Source organism: Vanessa cardui, chromosome 10 (genome assembly GCF_905220365.1).
Source record: "Vanessa cardui chromosome 10, ilVanCard2.1, whole genome shotgun sequence".
Taxonomy (NCBI): Eukaryota; Metazoa; Arthropoda; class Insecta; order Lepidoptera; family Nymphalidae; genus Vanessa; species Vanessa cardui.
In genome coordinates, this window is record NC_061132.1 from 711,703 (window position 1) to 728,835 (window position 17,133).

Below are 17,133 nucleotides of genomic sequence, written 5' to 3' on the forward strand. Positions count from 1 at the left end.
CGACAGCGATTACTTAAATATTCATCCATATTCCTACATACAGTTCTCGGAATATCACCATTCACTTCTATATTTTTTTGGATTGTCAAATGGGCGCTTTGTGTGCATGCCTTTAAATATTGGAACAACAACAACAACAACAGCCTGTAAATTTCCCATTGCTGGGCTAAGGCCTCCTCTCCATTTGAAGAGAGGTTTTGTAACATATTCCATCGCGCTGTCCCAATACGGGTTGTCGGAATACAAATGTGGCAGATTTTCTATGAAATTAGACATGTGCAGGTTTCCTCAGAATGCTTTCCTTTAACGCTAAGCACAAGATGAATTATAAACAAATCAAGCACATGAATATTCAGTTGTGCTTCCCTGGGTTTGGACCCGCAATCATCGGATAAGATGCACGCTTTCTAACCACTGGACTATTTGTTATAATAAATGTTCAAACTGCTGTACAGTTTCATCGTAAGAAATAATAATCTGTAGTTAAAGCCCTTCAAATCGCTAACATTCCTGACGCCTTTTACAGAATTCAAATACGCCGTTGCCGTAAGTAAATATAAGTAATACTTCAAAGAAATAATGTTTTGTTTGCAGTTGTCCAAAAATATTCTCTAAATCTTCTGTCAAGAATCATAGGCCTGTTTAGTGGAAAACTTATAAACTGTTCTTCTAATTAACACTTAAATGCGTGGTGGAAATAAACCTCAAAGTTCTCGATTACTTAAAATAAATTATTAGCCTAGCTGTGTCAGTGTTTAACCGTTTCTCATGAGGCGGTAACCGATAGACCAATATCTACAACAATACAAGGCTATGTATTAATATACCTACCTACCTTATTGTACCCGAAGTGCTGTGTTAAACCTGGTGGATTAAGAAGTTATTGGGATTTTCTGTTGAAAAAGTCTACATGGAATCTGCTTGAGTATGTGTAGCCGCGCTCTTTGAATAACATGTTTTTGGTCTTTTTCATAATAATAGGAAATTTCCCACTGCTGCTATGGTATCTTCTCTCTTTGAGGAGAAGGTTAGGCGCATATTCCACCATACTGCTCAAATGCAGGTTGGATTCATATGTGGCAGAATTTCGTTGAAATTAGACACATGCTTTTCCTCGCGATGTTTTTCTTCTCCGTCGAGACCGAGGTGAATTATAAACACATATTTAGCACATGGATATTTGATTAATTTTTACACATTAATTTTCCACATATATCATTGTGGCAAACAAGCAGAAGGCTCACCTAATGGAAAGTGACTACTACCGCCCATGGACATCTGCAACACCAGGGGGCTTGCAGGTGCGTTGCTGGCCTTTAAGAAAGGAGTACACTCTTTTCTTGAAGTTTCCCATGTCGTATCGGTTCGGAAAAACCGCCGGCGAAAACTGGTTCCGCAAAGTGGTTGTGCGAGGCAAAAAATGAGTCGATCGAAATCGAAAATTGTACATGATTGACACTAATTTTGTAATAAAAAAGTAGGAGAGTGACCATTGAGTCACTTGCCGATTGCCGGCAGAATCTACTTTCTGAAGACTCTAAAGTGCTCGTATAAGTTCTATTTGAATGAGATCAGATTTTGGTACACGTTATGCAAGTACATAAATACAGACGAAAATTCAATAAGCGTATTTTCAGTTAAACGTCGTTGAATGTTACCGAACTTGGTCTGCGAAGTAACAAAACCTATTCCATTGTAACGTAACTTAGTCTAAGGAGATATCGGACGGTGCACAAAGCGACAGTAATTCCCTTTAGTTTCATGGCAATAGCAGTTCATATTAGCTCAACCCGAAGACCAGTTCAGAGCGTAGAATATAAACTGTATTATGAATATTGCAGCAGTTATAACAATTGTTGGAACAAATGGCCCAGTGGTTAGAACGCATGCATCTTAACCGATGATTGCAGGCTTTGTGCCCAGGCAAGCACTGATGAATTTTCATGTGCTTAATTTTTATTTTACGATTTTTTTTTCGAAATTCTGCCACATGTGCATTCCACCAACCCGCATTGGAACAGCGTGGTGGAATATTTTCCAAACCCTCTCCTTAATGGAAGAGGAGGCTGTTACTTTACTTAATTTTTTACTAATTTTTATTTATAATTAATCTCGAGCTCGGCGATGAAGGAAAACATCATGAGGAAACCTACATGTCTTCAACGAAATTCTGCCACATGTAAATCCCCCAACAATAATTGGAGCAGTGTGGTGGAATTTGCTCCTTTTTTCTTAACTGTATGATCTTAAACTACATACATATGTCGAATAAGAATATTCCCTACATTAAAGTACATATGTATACCACATAAAAATCTATGTAAAGTAAGTTGCTTCCAATAAAATTAAATAATTTTACATATTTTTACATACGTAAAAGAATCGTACACATATTACGAAAAACAGACATCGAGGAACCCGTTACTTGAAAACGCATTGAGCTATAAAAGTCATTGTCTGTTTCGTATTCAGGCGATATTCGCGAAAATAAAACGAAACATAGCCGATAAAAAGTCCCAGCAGCCCGTGAACAAGAGAAAATGCACACAAGCGTAACAATCACACACACAGATAAAGGTTCAGCTGTTCCTAGGCAACCAAATAATATTTATAAATGTAGCAGATCTCTTTAGCAAGCTTTAACCCCCAAAGAAAGACATAGTAAACTTCACGACGCATATTAAAACGCGAGTGAAGCCGCAAGCAATGACTAGTATTTTATAATAACTGAATAATTATTGTTTATACATATAATACATTAGCGGCGGTGGACATAAGTTTTTACCACCTTTAGGATTCCTTATCTTTTCTAGCAATAAATATAGACTATGTTACTCGTGAAAGGCGAAATATTTATACGTTTTGAAGGGAAAACAGCGTGGAATATACTCTCTTTGATGGAAGAGGAGACCTTAGCCCGGCAGTGGAAAATTTACAGGCTGTTACTATGTTACTCGTGGATAATGTAGCTTTCGAAAGGTAAAAGAATTTTTTAAATCGGTCCAGTAGTTTTTGACCCTATTCATTACAAACAAATAAAGTTTTCCTCTTTATCATATTAGTAATACATATATGGATGGATTGTGTGAAAGAAGATATGGTTAGAATGTTACTTGAGAGGTGACGTCTAAAAGAAGTATGGAAGGAGAAGAAATCTTGCGCCGACCCCAAATAAAATTGGGGTAAGGGCAGGAGGATGAAGATGATGATAGTACATTTTTTTATATCGTGGATATTTCGATACGGTTTTAATTTAAGACATAAAACATAAGTTTTGTTTCTAAAATGCAATTTTTCATCCAGAAAACTTTGTTTAACTAATTATTATTAAAGCCGAGCAAAAGTTCGTATCTCAAGAACTGTAATTAATTTTGATAAGGATTAATACTGTGGAATAATTTGAATTAAAGTTATCGGGAAGTGGATTCAAGCTTAGTCGTATCAGCCAAGAATTGAAGAATAACATATTTTATCAGCTGGGTATCATTTCTATTGGATAACCTAATAGTATTACACTCCAAGGGAACTGAAAACTTGATCCACCTTCATTACGAACGATAAAGTTGTCCATTTCGAACGAGTTGTCACTTATAACCTGGGTGCCTTTAAACTAGGTGTGAAGAAACATCTTGCGGAACGACATGGCGAGAGCGACTAGTGCAGCTCACTCTTGCTGACTGGTACAGCTCGTCCTCGCGTTTGGACTCCACGCTCACTTATCATCAGGTAGAATGGAGTCATATGCCTACCCGAAAATAAAGTGTAGTTTTCCTGTTATCTTATGCGCGTGCATTATAAATATTTGCTTACGTCTTAAGCAGTTTTAATATTCCTGATATAACTAATATTGTTAAATAAAATGCAATCGATGTTACGTACAGACATTTTTAACTTTGCCGTTTCGTAAATTCAAATCGTTTATAAAAAATACATTGGTAGAAAAAGCATATTATTCGATACAAGATTTTATAGATGATAAAAAAACGTGTAGTTAATACCTGTCGACTTCCAAGCAGGATATATTAATTTAAATAATTGTATTTTACTAACTTGTCTATGTATTTTTTTAATGTTAAAAAAGAGTAACTACTGAGTTTCTTGCCGGTTCTTCTCGGTAGAACCTACTTTTCGAACCGGTGGTAGCTTCACTTAATTGTAAAATGACGTTTCAAAAGTGCTTGTAAAAGCCTACTTGTATAAAGTTTATTTTGATGTGATTTCATGTTTTTAAAAATAATATTAATTTAAACATATATATGTGTGTGTTGTACATCTAAATCTAAATATGGTTTACGTTATAAGTCTGAACAGAGTTGAATTTACATTTATGTCTTATTTCTACATATACAATTTTCAAGTACAAATATCACGGAAATAACTGTCTGAAACTGATGTATGTGTGTGGGGTATGTGTACTGACGTGTAATGTAATGTGTGCGTTGAATAGGGTGACCACCATTAAGTGGGACTCGTATAATACACTCGTTAAATACATATATACACAGTCAAACACACATTTATAAAATTTGGCTTGAAATCCTAGGATATAGCCTGCTTTTTTGCCTAATACATGAAAACCAGCCCCCTAAAAAGCAAGCCAAGTCGCGAGCGACAACTAGTAAGAAATAGAAGCAAAACAAATAATAACTAAAAAAAATAGCGTATGTGCGTTAAAATATTGGCGTAAACAAATGTTCGGTCACCAACGCTTCCGAGCTGATAGCTGTATTAAATTATAACCGGCTTCCGGCGGCTTAAACTGATGACTCACTGAAAATACAGCGTTGTTATAGCAATTTAAAATTCCATTAAAAAACCGACCCCTAAAACGCGAGTGAAACCAGTAACAGTACCCAAGGCACTTACTAGTTTAAAAAGAAATCTTGTATATAAAATCTAGTTTAAATTAAATAATAATAGGTTGGTTTCACGTCAAAGGCTCTAGCGGTGCGACGGTCAACCCCATATTTAAAATAATGAACTACAAACATGTGGTAATTGCAACAAAACCGCTTTGATCTGGTATTACGATTCGTCACGTGTATGAAAGTGCGTTTACGAATGCGAGCCATGTCGCATGGTATATAGCAACACTTATATGCCACACGCTGCGAACGTTCCGTAACGGCAACAGTACATGTTTTCTCTCTTTTCATCACCAGTGATTTTATATTCGAAAAAAGAAGACAGAGTATAATATAACATATATAGCAATACATTGTTTAGAGAAAAAAATAAGAAAGAAACTTTTTAAAATTCGAACAATTTTATCCTTTTGGATATCAATGTTCTCCCTAATAAATTTCATCAATTAAAAATGTACTACTAATAATACAATATGTAAAGAAACCGTTTAATAATTTTGTTTTACTAGTCATTTTAATAAGGCATTAAAATAGAAAGGGTCTCAATAAACGCCTGAAATAAAAAAAATAAAATTCGTTCTGTAAATAAATTAAATGACAAGATTTTAATAAAAGGCATATGTTAAGAAAAAATGAGCATATTTTTTTTTAATAAAATTTCATTGAATCGTTTCAGACTTCTCCCGTATTTCACTGCGGAGCGCAATTTGCCTATTGTTTAACCGCTTGAGACACACACACATACAACACAGCAGTTCACGACAAGTGGAAAAGTAGCGTTAGCAAAAAAACACGTTACACATTATTAAAAACATGAGAAACAGTATTTACAATATTAAATGTACTCTACATTAATGGATATGATAGAAATATTTTGAATTAATAGCTAAATGTAGTTTCTACATTACTTGGATATTTTGTTATGTCCAAAAAATGCGCTGATTCATTATAATATATTGTTTTTATCATTTTAATTCTTATTAATAAACCTAATACATATATTTAAGTCAAATAACTATAATCATGAGTAACTTAACTCATACAATATAAGTATGTATATTAACATAAACCTAAATCAATAAATCTGCACGATAATTTAGTAATTAAGTAAATAAAAAATTTTTGTTTTTCTGACGGTAGTTAGTCACCCCATGAATGCATGAGGCGCTGGCATTATGCCAACGGTACGTATCTCAGATTTGCTAATAGATAAATCGGAGTGCATTCAACCCGGTGAATATGATACCTAGATTCATAGACCACTGACCAAATTTACATCATACAGTTTAATGGATATTAAAATTGACAGTATTATACCATAACGTGTTCAATTGGAATTCGTTACAAGTATAAATATAATTCTTATTTTAATGTGTTTTTTTACCAGCTTTTATGTTTGTTTAGACCAAACCTTGTGAAACGATTTACAACCATTTAATCTTAAAAAACAAAATCAAAATGTACTTAATTCAAGTAAGCATTTACAAGCTCCTTTAAATAATAGTTTTACAGAACTATATTATGTAAAACTAGTAGATAGAAAGTAGTAGTACTGATGAGAACGTGTAAAAAAAACTCAGTAGTTACTCATCCAATAATTCAAATACAAAGTTAAATACAATTAATATATTAGATTATAAATTAACATGGTTATTTTTATTGTTACAGTTCTTAAAAACGGGATATTTACCATGTATTTTATTTTTATTTAATCGATTTAAATATTTTGACATTATATACGAATGTCTTGTTCATTGTTGTGTTATTTTAATAACAATTATACTATATGTATATAATATAATTCTGCCTGAATATCGAAAAGTATTAACTCCACGCTCTTTATGGTAAACATACCATGATTCTAATGGAGATCTTGAACGGTCAACAGCCCGGGCGTTAAGCTTTAAATGCGTCTTTTAAAAAACCTTTTTCTAGGTGAATTCATAAATGCGTTTTATGTAATTATAATTAAATTTTTCATGTATGTGCAAGAAAAGTGCACCAAAATTTTATCGTGACTTATGTAAAATTCACTTAAAGCTGCAGCACTTAGTAAATAAGTTTCCCGGATTAAAATTCAGGCTACGTGGAAATTATTGTAATGTTATTATTTGTAGGATATACCGTCGGGGTAAGAAAAGGTTCGTCACTTTAAGATCTATTTTCGTGTGCTCAGTATGAGCGATAATCTGCTTTACCGATCGAGAATGACATATTTCGTCGTAATGATTTGATGTTCAGATTCAAAAAGTACTAAGGGTTTAAAACTCGATAAAGGAATGAGTTTGAAAACTGACGAATGTTTTCTTACTCTGACTGTACATTACGACTAGTCCCATTATTATTATACAAATTGTAATAAATGAACAAGGATTTGTAATAACCAATTATAATAAAACAATCACTAACACAAGTCAAATAAAAGTAACATAAAATTTCGCACTGTGATATCAATAAAAATTTTGGAATAATGAAGCCTAAACTTTAGGCGTATATGTTTATGTAGCTTGTTATATATTTATACGTTTGTATGTGTGTATAGGAAAGAAAGAGACAGAAGCAAATTGGACCTGGTAGACAAATTTTGAAAATATAAACAATAAATAAAAAAGGCACATGAAGTAAAAAAATAATATGTTCGAATATCATTGGCTTATAGGTACCAGGAGATTATAAAATCGCAGGTGTTGCCGGAAGTACGCGGTCGGTTCCAAGTTTTTATCGTGAATTATAGCTGTTGTTGCCGGCGTTATCTGTAGGATTTTACATAGCACCGTATAAACTTATTGTTTTCATTTTGTATTCGGAAAATATTTTAAATTTTCTACTTGTTATGTCACATTGAAGTGTTCGTAGTTGTTAACTCGTGACTTCTCGTTGCTCTGGAAACTGGCTTCCCAACAATTCCCTATTAAATATTCAATCTTGAATCTTGCTTCACAAACACACACATATACACGAGGCACGTAAGCATGTGGATAATTAATACATTTTCCTTTGCAACTTTCAAAACTCTCGTAATTTTAAAACACTTCCAAAAATACAGTTATCTAGTTAAGGTGCTCTGCATTAGTACATACATTGAAGAATCGGCAAAAAAGAAGTAGTTATTCTTTGTCAACGTTAAAACACCACAGTCATGTTAGTTAAATACAAAGATTTGTAATATATTCACTCTTCAAACCGGAACACAATAATACTGGGTACATACTGTTGTTTGGCGGTAGAATATCTGTTTTTTATATGGTTTAGGTTTGCGGACGAGCATATGGGCCACCTGGTAGTAAGTGGTCACCATCACCCATAGACAATGACGCTATAAGAAATATTAACTATTCCTTACATCGTCAATGTGCCACCAACCTTGGGAACTAAGATGTTATGTCCCTTGTGCCTGTAGTTACACTGGCTCACTCACCTTCAAACCGGAACACAACAATACTGGGTACGGTTGTTTGGCGTTAGACTATCTGATGAGTGGGTGGTACCTATTTGGGCTTGCACAAAGCCCTACCACCAAGAATCGGTGATTTGTCTCTGCCAGTGTAACCATATAAGGGACTCCCATTAATCTTACTTAGAATAATAAAAAATGACCTAAAATTTCGTGCTAAAGTATCCTTTATAACCTCACCCTCCACGTAAAACCAGTTTATCTTTTATGATAATCACAAAGTTATAAATATCTATATTCTTTCAGGTAGTCCAACGTTATTAAGCTGTCAGAGGAAAAAGGCGGTGAGTACACGTTATCTTTACTTAAGGCCCATTTCAAACTTTCAGACGCTATTTACATATTATGTTTATATTTTTTTAATTCAATTAATACGAACCATTGTAAATTATATAAAAATATATTACTTTCAGAAGGTAATATATAATTCCATGAATTAATTTTAATTGACCATACAATATACCGTATATATTATACTGAAGATAGACTCCCCGGTGACTATAATTCATAAATAAATTAACTTTATTGTAACTTAACTATTCAAAGGCTTTTTAACTAGCTAATTTGTTAGATTAAGTTAAATCTTGCAAGTTGCTTAGAACCACTTCCCAGCCAATGGAGTTGACGACCTCCATGGTCGAGTGGTGTGTACACCGGTTTTCATGGGTACGCCACTCTGAGGTCCCGGGTTCGATTCCCGGCCGAGTCAATGTAGATTACCATTAGTTTTCTATGTTGTCTTGGGTCTGGGTGTATGTGGTACCGTCGTTACTTCTGATTTCCATAACACAAGTGCTTCAGCTACTTACATTGGGTTCAGAGTAATGTATGTGATGTTGTTTCATATATTATATATATATATATATTATTATATAATGGAGTTGAAATTTTACAAGTAACTGTTAACTTAAGTAACACATAAGTTATATTTACTTTTTGATGACCATGACATGAATCCAGGATCGGCTGTTTACTATATTGTAATCAGTTTGAAACTGTTAAGTTACATGCAAGGTTTAAGATATATTTAAGTAAGATTTTCATACCAAGTTATATTAAAAATCGCGGTTTCTTTTTCTTTACCGTTGAAAGCATATTGGTTATATATACGTTATATATTTTCATATCCAACATGATAATTATTTCATCATGTAGTATTTTTCAGAAAAATATTTTTGCAGGAAACAAACGAAAACATTCGAAATTTAAAATTATAACTATGAATTTAAAGTAATGATTACGGGTACAACATATTACTAATAAGTAAAAAGGTTTTACATTAATTAAATAGATCATTCCTAGTCCCGGCTTTACATAATACAATAAGGCACATATAACACTATTAGATTGAATTACGAATGTAAAAAGTAAAATCCTAGTAACTACTAGGACTAGGAAATTAAAAAGCTACATTGTAATCTACTATAACATGCATGTGTCATATGAAACCTCTTTAATCGCATTAAAATCATTTCCGTGGTCATTATCATCGTTACATTGTATAAAACAAAGTAGCTTACCGTAGTCTGTCCCTATGTATGCATATATCTTTAAAATTACGCAACGGATTTTGATGCGGTTTTAACAGATAGAGTCACAATATATAATAGAGACAATGTAGTACAGAAACACTGATAATTTTAGAAGTTTCTATTGAGGTGTCGTAAATAAACAAATTCTTAATAAATAATAATTTTTACCAACATTTATATTTTTCAAAGTATTAATACAGGATTTCGGAAAATACAGCCTTATATAAGTTGCCACTACATTAGTAGTAGTTTAAGACAATCTTAATTACTGTGTGTAGAGACCCTTACGCCTTTATCCTCTTATCTCTTACCGAAGTTCATGAAACAAAGGGGAACAAAATACCCAAGATATTAATTTTTAAGGCGTGCTTGAATATATGGATGAGACGGGGAATATTAGTCAAGTCTGTGACGTAACAACTACGATACACCGATATAACAACGACAGCTGACAACTTAGTAATAAATCATTCAAAATAATGTATTTTATAAATAAATAAATAATAATAAATATTGGACAACATCACATTAATTACTCTGATCCCAATTTAAGTAGCTAAAGCACTTGTGTTATGGAAAACCAGAAGTAACGATGGTAACACCCAGACCCAAGACAACATATAAAAATAATCAACTTTTTCTACATCGACTCGGCTGGAAATCGAACCCAGGACCTCGGAGAGGAGTACCCATGAAATCCGGTGTACAAAATGCTCGACTACTTAAGTCGTCAATTTTTTTTATTTCGTCTTTCTCTCTCTCTCTTTAATATGATAATCATTAATCTTTCTAATAAGAAAGTAACTCTATCTGTCTGTTCACGCTTATACCACAGAACAGATTTAGATGAAATTTCATATGGAGATGTTTTGAGTCCCGGAGAAGATAGGTTGGTTTTATCATAAATCATCCCTTAAACCTCTAAGAGATAATTTCCGTGATTCTGTGAAACGGGAGATAGAAGATTGTAAAGGGGAACAACACTAAGAAAGTAATATAAAATTCTTTACAATATAGCACTTCATTACGTATATAAGCCTCGCAGGTGAAGCCACACGAATCTATTGAAATATGCGAATCTAACATTACTGAATTATTAACCTTCCAAAGCAGCCTTTTTCCACCAATGTTCAACAACAACAACAACAACAGTTAGTAAATTCCTACTGCTGAGCTAAAGGCACGGTAAGGTCCCTTTGAGGAGAAGGTTTTGGAACATATTCCACCATGCTGTTACAATACGGGTTGGTGGAATACACATGTGTCAGAATTTCTATGAAATTTGTCATATGCAGGTTTCCTCACGATGTTTTCCTTCACCGCTGAGCGCGAGATGAATTATAAAGACAAATTAAGCACATGAATCAGCGGTGCTTGCCTGGGTTTGAACCCGCAATCATCGGTTAAGATGCACGCGTTCTAATCACTGGGCCATCTTGACTACTACCAATGTTCACATGGTTGTATATCGCAAATCGCACCTTTTTCATAATTGAAGATTTCATCAGAATGTATTTAAATAAACAGGAATACATACAGTTCTTTCGAAATATATTTAAAACTATGTTATGTATATTCACAAAAACATAAAATAAAAATCGAAATAAACTTTATTCAAGTAGACTTTTACAAGCACTTTTGAATCGTCATTTGACAACTGTTTTTATATTCAGTGAAGCTACCACGGGTTCAAAAAGTAGATTCCGAGAAGAACCGGCAAGAAACTAAGAAGTTAATCTTAATAATCAATGTAAGTATAAGCTTATAATGTCAACTTTCTAACACCGTAAAGCCAATAAATCCTTCTTGGGGCAAGGTATTCTTGCAAATAAATTACACAGACATTATTTAACTTTGCCAATTCATAAATTCAAATCGTTTGTTACAGGACCGTTAATAAATAAAGCATTAACGCAAGATACTCGTTAATCTTCATACAGGATGTACATATTCGTAAATTTAATTTTATTTAACTTTGTATTTTAAAAACAGAACTGAGCTTCTTCCCGTTTCTTATAGGTAGAAATAATCATTGAAATAATAGTTTCAAAAAAAAAGCTAATTGCATTGTCACTGGCACTTACTACGTGTGCAAAGTTTTTAATTTTACTTCTGGAAATAGACGAAAATCGCGCTCAAAGATTCCCTTATATAGTTACATACATACAGCTGTTAATATGTTTTAAAATGATGAAATAAAAATAAAAACACTATAGAAAATTCTATGATTACAAAAACATATGATAATTTTATAATATTATATTTTCTAAAATGCGTAATTTTTCGGGGAGTTATAATATAATATTATAGAGCGAAATTAATTAAATTTATTTATAATGCAAAAATATATGACAAAAAAAAGTAATACATATTCAAAATTAGATAACATAAAAAATCAACTTAACTCGGCGTCTCTCGAAACCACCGTGAATCGGGTAATCGAGTATGGTTACTCGAAATAAATTGTACCAGGCGAACATAAAGAGCGAGTACGTGCCTTTGCAATCTGCCTCCATTATACCGACTATGAAATTCATGACACGCTGCGAAATGGCGTCTCGTAAATAGTCCAGTTTTCTTTCACGTCTCGTTGATCTCACGACTAAAGAAAGGGGTGATTAAGTGACTAACGACGTCTGCTCGTAATGTTTTTATAAAAAAAATCTCTGTGTAGTTAAGTTCCTCGTAGTTATAATAAAACTTCATGCCTGTTCTCTTTATGAGTGGGAGTACAAAATCAGTAGTACTTATATTTCATATAATTTATTTCAAATGTAATATTTTTAATGTATTCTGAACCTGGTTTAATTTTATCAAAGTGGTGTAATTAAGTTCATTTGAATTTACTAAATACAAAGTTACTTCTATGTGGTATAGGCAGGCAGACCAATAAGCCACCTGTTGGTAAGTGGTCGCCACCGGCCAAGACAAAGGTATAATATGGTAAGTATATTTAATATGTAAGATATATTAACCATACCTTTCATCACCAATGGGTCATCAACCTTGGGAACTAAGATTTTACATAAGTAGTTACACTGGCTCACTCGTCCTTCAAACCGAAGCACAACAATACTGAGCGCTGGTGTTGGTGGCTATTCAGACGGGCTTGCACAAAGCCCTAGTATCAGGTAAATTTACAAATATTGCTGTAATTACATCAGCGTTAATTAATTGCCCTGATTTTGCCGTAGTTATTAACATATTGTGTGGCAATCAATCATGTAAATCACACAATACATTTAACTATCAAACAAAACACCGGCGAGTCACGTCGTGCGCTGTCTGCTTACTAATGACACCACAAACACAGACACCACAGACACACAAAGTCTCTTGTTATAAACCTTAGCACATGGGGCATGTTAAAAAATAAGGCCTCCGTGAATGCCCCACCGCTGGACTAAATTCCCTTCTCCTTTTTTGAGGACAATACTTGGAAATTCAATGGCAGATATTCTTCCACTAAATGTCAGTGTTCTATCAACGTCAAACTCGTTATGAAATACGGAATTATCGGTTAAGATTACACCTTGATATCAAGATCGCTTGCCCATCACGGCTTTTGGTCTAGCTCATAGGGGAAACATTTGCAGATCCCAAGATCATACTTCGAATCCTGGATTGTTCAAGTAAATACATATTGTTTGCACTAATAGCCCTGAGTTGGGAAGCTCACGTCCCTCGGACAGCCATTGAAGATGTCAGTTGTGAGCCTGATACATTGTTTATGAACTACATTTCCAAAGGGCATAGAATGTATATTTGGTCCATCTGACGGTAAAGTGTCACCACAACCCCTATGGATACTGAATTGAATTTTGAAGAGTGCCAATGTAGCCAACATTGGCACTCATTCATTGACATTCAAACTACGCCATTCGTCATCAATGCACAAATCTTTGACACTCGCTCACTCACCTATACCATCGAACACTACTACAATACTAACGTTTGACCATAAAATATTTGATGAAAAGATACCCATATAGTCTGGACAGGGCTTGCATGAGGTCCTACCAAGTAAGTGATGAAATATATCACCCACAATATGGCTCGCCTGTAAAATTGGGCACTCCAGCTAAATTCAGTTAACAGTATATTTATCATCCTTATATATTACGAGTAAATACTAGGAACGCATAAAAGCAATAACAAAAATATGATCGAGACCGGTTCTGGTTTTAATTGGATTATTCGCTGATGACAATTACGAAAATCGACAAACGTACAAATATTTACGTTATATTTTAATTCGACCCTCTATTTACGAACGCGTGTTTGCTTACGAATAAGCCATTAGATTATTGAATACACAGATGGTAAATATAGGTAGATTAATCCTACAGACTACGAGAATTGGTGTACAAATTTGTACGTGTCTACGCAAAGGGTTTGGTAATATCATGTAATGTTATCTTTGATCGATTTCGAAAGAGGTTTTATGTTCAGTGCGTATTTTTTTACATACGTTTACCGTTGTCGGTAATGACTAAAACGATTTAGATTATTTAAACTAATATATAATATTGAATTCGGTACAAGGGTTGTGATTGAATCGAGTTCTAGATTGCTTGTTCAAATTTTATTAAAATATTTAAGTTAAATCTACTATTGGATAAAAGAAAAAGATCCGAGATTTAGAAGAGGCAAAAAATTCGAAAGTTTTTCAATCTATACTAATAGATAGAGTTTTTTTTAGCAAATTACTATTTCATATTTTAATGTTGAGTTTCTTGCCGGTTCTTCTCGGTAGAATCTGCTTTCCGAACCGGTGGTAGCTTCACTTAATATTTGTTAAATGACGATTCATAAGTAAAATCCTACTTGATTTGATTTGTTTCTTGTATATTGGACACATGAAACTCGTACATTGAATATGATATATGATTAAGGTATATAACATTACTAGTTTTCACTCACGATTTTGCTTATGGATTTCTCCACCTATCTCCAGATACAGAGTTACTTTTATATTTATAAAAAAATTAAATAAGTACAGTTTAATTGACTGTCGTCGTGACAAACGTAAATTTCATTTTTAATAAGAGAGTACCGAGTTGATCTGATTTCGCAACTGATGCTTTCACACAGAGAAGGCATTATTTTATGAAGAAACGGACGGCGTATATTACGTAGCATCTGTCGTTGACGGCTTCCAACTCTACGAGCGCTGCTTGGATGAACTTGAATGAATATTTCGAGTTCATTAGAAATGATCTTAATATTAATATTATTTAAAAATATGTTATCACGACGAAGCGATGCTTCGACGACGAAAGTCTTGACGAGTTTCGCTTTTTGAGTATCGAAATTTAAGAAATAAAACTGGTTACGTGTCATATGTCTGTGTGTGTGTATGTGTCTGTGTTTGTGTGTATATGTGTCACACAAATGTTTGTTAATGATTATTTTTTTCCCAACATCAGTTCTACTCGACTTCTTTCGGGTAACTACTGATATTAGATTTTTATATTGTGCAATTTTTACAGTTTAACTCTATAAAAATTCGCTTTCCAATCTACTCATCCATTGCCGAGCTATGCTAATACAACGTACTATACGTCCCGCGTGTTTTTTCACGCTTATGTAAAACAATATGAGCACTTTTTTTATGAAATAGGTGGCAAACGAGCAGGAGGCTCACCTGATGGAAAGTGACTACCACCGCCCATGGACATCTGCAACACCAGGGGGCTTGCAGGTGCGTTGCCGGCCTTTAAGAAAGGTGTACGCTCTTTTCTTGAAGGTTCCCATGTCGTATCGAAAGCTGGCGAAAGCTGGTTCCACAAAGTGATTGTGCGAGGCAGAAAATGTCTAAGAAATCGAGCTGTTGTGGATTTTTGGACATCAAGTCGGTGCGGGTGAAACTTCGAATTTTGATGAGATGTCTGAAGGTGAAATTCAGCAGCCGGGATTAATCCGAACAAGTCCTCGGAACATTCCCCGTGAAAAATAAATATGCACTGTATCGATTGCATAAAAAGTTAAAAGTTTGAAGTACGGTTATATATTATACCAAAATGAATGTATATTTAAAGCATATATGTATGCAAACTAAAAAAATAGAAATAAAGAAATAATTAACGCCAACAAAAATGTTTATCAGCTAAATTAAAAACAGCTAAATTTCACGACTTAGACTCTCAGACGCGTCCGGGGGACTTTGTTTTATTATAATATGTAGTGAAAAATACAGAGAAAAGTTGACCAGACCGCTGTTCCTTTAAGGCATTCGTTGTCTGAAAAGATGCAGACTTGTTCAACGAACAAATAAACGTTTATATAACATCGCGGCTGGCTGCGACGTCTTCAATTCAACGAAAATTGCTTACTTATATTTGAAAAAGCTGAGATCCAATTGCTTAAGTTTTAAAGCAGTATTACAAACATTAATTTATTTGGTAATAGAGTTGGTGGTTTAATATAAGTATAGCCTTATCTCAGCTCATATTATTCTAGTGCATCTTATTATACAGTGAAGGTAACTTCGTTCCCAACAGGTGGTTTGAACATGAGTTTTTACTTGGTGGTAGGGCTTTGTGCAAGCCCGTCTGGGTAGGTACCACCCACTCATCAGTTATTCTGCCGCCAAACAACAGTACTCAGTATTGTTGTGTTCCGGTTTGAAGGGTGAGTGAGCCAGTGTAACTACAGGCACAAGGGACATAATATTTTAGTTCCCAAGGTTAGTGGCGCATTGACGATTTAAGGAATAGTTAATATTTCTTACAGCGTCATTCTCTATAAGTAATGGTGACTACTTACCATCAGGTGGCCCATATGCTCTTCTGCCAACCTACACCAAAAAAAAAAAGTCATTTTTATAATAGAACCACACATTTCCTATAACACTTCAATACATAACGTAATAATTTTAATCTGTACTATTATTATAAATGTGTAAGTAAACGACCGACCGAGATGGGTCTATTTATCGCTCTTTTACTGCCAAACCAATGAAACGAATTTGATGAAATTAAAAAAAAAGTAAGCATGTTATTCATGTTAAAAAGTAAGCATGAACGCCATGAGCTACTTTTTTGCCTAACACGCGAAAATTAACCCCTAAAACGCGAGTGAAGGCGCTGGCAACAACTAGTAATATATATCTCATTCAATATAAAGTCACAATTCGTAACTTTTATTAATTTGCTCACTGATTTGACCACCAATTAATCAAGAAACGCTGGATTTGAGAACAACTAACGGACAATCAACGAGGTTTTATGCACTTTTCAATGTTATGTTTGTAATCCCAATATTCGAAATAAATTTTTCG

The 17,133-nt window shown here is 33.9% G+C and overlaps 1 protein-coding gene across 1 annotated transcript in view; it reads left to right on the plus strand.

The window, feature by feature from the left end:
* Positions 1-17,133, plus strand: part of LOC124533025 (uncharacterized protein CG3556) — a 135,536-nt gene that overhangs the window by 21,222 nt on the left and 97,181 nt on the right. The window contains exon 2 of the mRNA XM_047108187.1: positions 8,566-8,603. The gene's annotated coding sequence lies outside the window, so the exon portion shown is untranslated. The remainder of the gene's footprint in view (positions 1-8,565; positions 8,604-17,133) is intronic.